This window comes from Cryptotermes secundus, unplaced genomic scaffold, assembly GCF_002891405.2.
Source record: "Cryptotermes secundus unplaced genomic scaffold, Csec_1.0 scaffold1009, whole genome shotgun sequence".
NCBI classification, from domain to species: domain Eukaryota; kingdom Metazoa; phylum Arthropoda; class Insecta; order Blattodea; family Kalotermitidae; genus Cryptotermes; species Cryptotermes secundus.
In genome coordinates, this window is record NW_019744133.1 from 1,076,773 (window position 1) to 1,082,772 (window position 6,000).

The 6,000-nt window shown below is 37.4% G+C and overlaps 1 protein-coding gene across 1 annotated transcript in view; it reads right to left on the reverse strand.

The window, feature by feature from the left end:
- Positions 1-5,703, reverse strand: part of LOC111874573 (protein tramtrack, alpha isoform) — a 128,840-nt gene extending 123,137 nt beyond the window's left edge. The window contains exon 1 of the mRNA XM_023870184.2: positions 5,246-5,703. The gene's annotated coding sequence lies outside the window, so the exon portion shown is untranslated. The remainder of the gene's footprint in view (positions 1-5,245) is intronic.
- Positions 5,704-6,000: the final 297 nt, after the last annotated feature.

Sequence of the window (6,000 nt, forward strand, 5' to 3'; positions counted from 1 at the left end):
ATAAGGCTACACAGTACCATACATAACCCTGAAGACCAACTTATCTTAATCAGCTAGTCTATTGGATGCTTAAAGTTTGGTATTTTCTATTCCAGGTGTTTTTGGGCCAGCAACCATCATGACTAGAAGAAAATTACCAGTAGCACTACTCAACCTAATTTTATCAATTCCTTTTGAATACATACCTTCAGTGTTTCATGATATTACCATTTTGTACTTTCACACATGTAATAAAACTGGATCATACTGAAGCATTATGAATATTTGTAACTTCTGACCAAAAATTTCACAGAGATCATCTGACTCCATATAAAGTTGTTTTTCATTTCAGAGATTGGCCTGAAACTGGGATAATTAAGTGAAACAGGTAAGAGGAGAGGCAATAGGTGTTCATCTGTCTGCAGTCTAACAACTTTCTAATATAACGTTCATGTCCATAAAACTCCTACACTCTTCATAATTATCCACCTTCACACATATATTTCCTCCTTAAATTTAAGAAATGATAAACATAAAGTTGCCCCTGTGCTTAATTAATTAAGGCAGAAAAGATTTATATTTAATTAATTATTGAAATAGTTACAATTGATGGAATGCTACTTTTTTTATATATTAACAGGATGTAATGGTCAAGCAGCCCGCTATAAAGATGGACAGCACTGTATTCGAAGCTGTATGTGATGAAGCAGACCTGAGCGAGGAAAGTGTGACTGCCTGCACAATTATGTTATCATCTGTTACTGAATGATATGACTGATTTCTAATTTAACTCTTGTAAACTACAAAGATTATTAGATATTATAGAGTTCTGACGATGGTGTACAAGTATAACACACAGAGATACTGGATTTTTGGACTTTGTCCATCGTCCGGATTCTAAATAACTAAGAAAAAACACGTTTTGGAAACTAGCTAGAGCTATCCTCCAGTGATTGAGGCTAGCTCTTTCTAAGGGACCCGACAGAATACGTGTCTTCCCTCACCTGAGGATGGAAACAGATCCAGTTTCCGAAACGTGTTTTTTCTTAGGACGATGGACAAAGTCCAAAAACCCAGTATCTCTGTGTACAAAGATTATGCTCATAAAGCAGGGAATGAGGCAGAAATATGATGAGTAAGAAAAAACTGGCAGAAGTGATTGAAGGCATGCTTGAAGATAAGAGATAATGTTGAGCCATGAATGAGCTTGGCCATTCTACTCTTTACTTTCTTAAGGAAACATTTGACAATGTGACATCAGTACAAAATTTACTTATATTAACAAAAGTGAGGTACTTCGCATTACCTTTGTGTGAGCAAGTTATATATAAAATAAATCAAATTTATAAGGTGAACTAGTCATTCATGTAAGATTTGAGGTTTTCGTGATAGTGACTATGAAGCAAACAGTCTTCTGGGATGTGGCGCTGTATAGATATTGTGTTAACCAACGTTTTGGAGGAACGTATCGCCTCCATCTTCAGGGTAGAAGAAAGAAGAAATCCGTGACAGACTTAGCCTGTTAGCACTACTCACACTGGTTCACTCGTGGATTTCTTCTACCCTGAAGATGGAGGTGATATTTTCCTCCAAAACGTCAGTTAACACAATATCTACACGGCGCCACATCCCAGAAGACAGCTTACTTCATAGTCATTCATGATTTCTGAAATCTTGTGTGTGCATGATATTTTAGTACTGCAAAACTGAACAGAACTTTGTTCTGGGTCAGATATTAGGAAAGTTAAGCACGCTGTACCAAAACTTCCCTGGAGTAGTCGTCCACTTTGTCCACCGGACATAGCACCCCAAATATCCTTGCATGCAATAGAAAGAACAGGGAACTAATACAAACTTCAGTCATGATGAGTGGTAACCTGAGATTCAAACTGGGTAGAAATGAATACAATTCATATTACCATTACACCAACCTACACAAGCCAAAAAATATGAATCCGATAACTCTACTAATGGTGAAAAAGCAGACAGGAAATTATCAAGGAAAATGTTTAAAAATAGGAAAAACAAGACATGAAGGCTTATAAATGGTACCAATTTTACAATGAATAAATCTGGGCTATGTTTTTGCTTCTGTGAACGGACTCTGGTACCTTGCTTGTAAGTAATGGGTTCCCATTTATTTCCAGTATTGTATGAAAATGCATGAAATGGAAATTTATGCAAAACAGAAATGTTTCTTGGCATTCTATTCTGAACAGGTTTTAGACTGTAGTCAACAGAATTAACAAGATAGCTGAAGTCTGTAATCACAACAGCAACATGGTTTTAGGAAGGGGCAGTCTTGTACAGATAAGCAATTCTCAGTGACACACTTGAGTGAAAAACACACAGAGGTCAAGATACTGATAGCTTTTATAAATTATACAAATGGCCTTACATAAGGTTAATTAGCTACAAGAAATAATGAAACAGGTTTCCTGCAGTAACATGTATGTGCACTAAAATGTTTATGTGTATGTAAAAAGTAAAGTTGTCCCTGTGCTTAATGAGCACCATAAAGATGTACAGAGAAGTGTAGGTATAACTCCACCATTCTTGACCTCGGTACTAAATGGAGGTGAATGGTGAGCTTCATGACCCAGCTGCTTTACCTCCAGGGAAAGAGGCTCCATTATGCACTGGTAGGGGGGTACGTGGGCCCCAGTATAGAAATACTGCAAGAATTGAATGTAAAACCATAGTAGCAATAAACTAGGGGGAAAATGGTATAGATAAGCACAAGCCAACAGGCTGATTATACATTTTAATACAGCATTCAAAGAGTGCATACACTGTAGAATTTTATTTAACGTGGACAAGACTTACAGCATGCAGGATTAAAATAGCAAAGAGTACTGCAAATCGTCTGAAGGAAATAAAAAATGAAAGTTGTTCCCGCAATTAATGAAACAGCTACAGCTACAGCACAGCAATAACATTCACCATGGGGATCTGCATATGTATATAATATCAAATTCGAATATCCCAGTCCATGTAAAACAACCCGAGTGGGATACCCTTACCGTGTTTAGCCTTCACACATTTAACAGGAAGCCCCCCCCCAAAAAAAAACACAACCTATATTCTGAAGAAAGATCCCAGCAAGTAGTCACCCCACAGCACAATATCACTACCATAATGGAACAACAAACAACACACATACGATATGTAGCAAGCACAAGGCTTAAATGGAATTTGTAATATTTAAAAAAATACCTTAATAGCCATTTTAAATTATAATTTTAACTTTTATCCAATTAATATCAAGTTTAATGTCTAGTTTTAACTATATTTGAACCACATTTTAAAATTAAGATTATAATTGTCAGTACAGAAGAAGCATAGACACACAGTATGAACGCATACTGATTAATGATGCAATTCAGAAGCTAAATAGTATTCATGTACGCTTGAAGATGACCCAGGAAAATGATCGAAACATGTAGCAATACCACCAAAAACGAAAAAAATAAATGTTGACACAGTAGTGTCTATTTTGATTTTTTTTTATTATTTGTTGTGTGACTGCCCAAATTATATCTTTTCATAAATGGTATACAACAGGATGCACACCATAAAGGTTAACAAAACACTGTTCCAACAAGACATGTCCTTGTGCTTAAATAGCACACAATCAAGGCATACAAGGAGTGTATGCAAAGCTGCACACATTCTTAACTTGGTACTATATGCACATAAGGGCCATGACACACGAAGCGGTTTTCGCACACTTGGCGCATAGTTCTGTTGCATCAGATGGGATAAAACAGACAAGTGGAGTTTTACAAGCCAGCCACTTAACCCTTTGAAGTGTAAAGTTCATCTAGAATAATTCTGTCACATGACAGCGTGACTACAAACGGGGTTTGCATTGGTAACTGGATTTATTGAACATTTATGGAATGTAACTAAAAGTAACTATAGAGCTATCGCTAATACACACACTCAGCAGTTCACTATAGCATGTACTAAGTCTTTTGAGTCTGTTGTGTTTTCCCCAGTTGTTGTCTTGTAATGGCTTCCAATGCTGTAGATCCCTCAACTTTCAGGCTCATGTTCTTACTGGCCAGTGACCATCTCATTACTAACTAAACTCCAGACTTGGGCCGCACCACAGCTCAAGCGGTTAGTCACTGGCTTCCCACCACGACAGCCCGGGTTTGGTCAAGTGGGATTTGTGGTGGACAAAGTGGTACTGGGGCAGGTTTTCTCCGAGCACTTGGTTTCCCCTGCCAATCTTCATTCCACCAATTGCTCCACAATCACCCTCATCTATCATCTGGGGCTGGTACAATAGGCCAGAAGTGGCCGCAGTGCAAGGGACTTAGTCCCACCCCACTAGCAATAAAAAAAAAACTCCACACTTGTCCTGCTTATAACACCTCGGTGCAGACTGCACAGAAAACACAACTCCCAACAGCTCTTCTATTGTTGCGTCACATGGCTATCGATCAGACCGTGTTGAGAACACTGCTTCCCAGTTAGTCCACTGGTGCGTGTTAGGAACCTGCTGCGGCCATTACCCAGCAATGGCTGTTGTTTACAGGGTCATTACTTAGCAACAGGTCTACATGCTACAATATTTAAAGATTCAGTTCCTCCCTCTCAGAAAACATACTGCATTACCATTATAAAAACATAGCAGTTAATCTTGTTCGTTCTGAGAATCATATGAAACTCGTATCCTGTTAGTAAAATTCAGAGTCATTTAAAGCAGGTGTTATATACAGGTAACCACTGTGCTTTAATGACAATTGAAAATTTCACCCTTAAATCCCTTAGATCATATATGAAATGTTTCCAAATCTATGACAGAAAAATGATTTGCTAACGTCATTCTAACTTGTAATTCATCAAATTTTGGGAACTTTTATTTTTGCTGGTTCCTAAATGCCTACAGGCTTTATTACATCTCCTTCATGTTGCCAAGATGAAATTCTCACATTGTTTTGGTTTATTTAACATCAGCTTGTCAACTGCATAGGCTACATAGCATCAAAATTCTTGAGCAGGATGGTAGGTATGAAAAGAAATTAAACAAGAGCGGACATGAGTCAATCTGCCTCCGGAAAAGGACCAGTGGTAGGATCTTGTGAACATGGTAATAGATCTCCAGATTCCATAAAATATTTGGAAATTCCTGGGTAGCTAAGCAGCTGGTGGCTTCTCAAGACAGACCCAGCTCCATGGAGTTAGTTAATTTGGGACATGAGTACTCAAATTTGAAGTAAAAGTTTCTAAAAGCCTTATTTGTAATTTCACATACCTCAATGACTTGATGTTCTTTTATTGCTAATGCAAATCTTGTAGCATGACAAAATGTATTTCTTCTACATATAATCAAACATATAGGAAAGATATGTGGTTCATAAATTGGAAATCACCATCATCTGAAAATAGTTCAAAAATTATTGTGAACATTTTAAAAACTCTTGCAAGCATCCAAACTTCCAAGAGCATAAAGTTGCCCATTAGCATACTGTTGGCATTCCCAGATACAGATGAAATTGAATTTAAAGGAAAAGCCTAAAAATCGACACTGTACTATCACACAAGAAACACATTGGTATGACATTTAAAATTAGGAGAGACTCCAGTGATAAGCACCAAGATACATTCTACCTGTGCAATTATAATTCAATAAATGTTTCCCATTAAATACAGGGTGTTTCACGACTTTAGGGCATAACTGCAGGAGGTGATTTCCTAGGTCTTTGTGATCAAAAAAGTTCATATAAACATGTGTCCAATTTTGGACAGTTACAGAGTTATGACCGTTTTGAACTCAGAATAGAAGGTAACGATTACTGACAATAAACGGAACAAAATAATAAACCAGCATAATACATGATACACTTAAAGTATGAATGTAAAGTTAATTTCATTAAATTACCTTTAATTTGAATTGATTGGTGCTTAAAGCTGATTTTCGAAAATGCCACCGCTGGCCGCAACACAGGCTGCCGCTCGGTTGTGAACCGCGCGGGTAGCACGTAGCAGCTTCAGCTGGCTGTTTCTTAT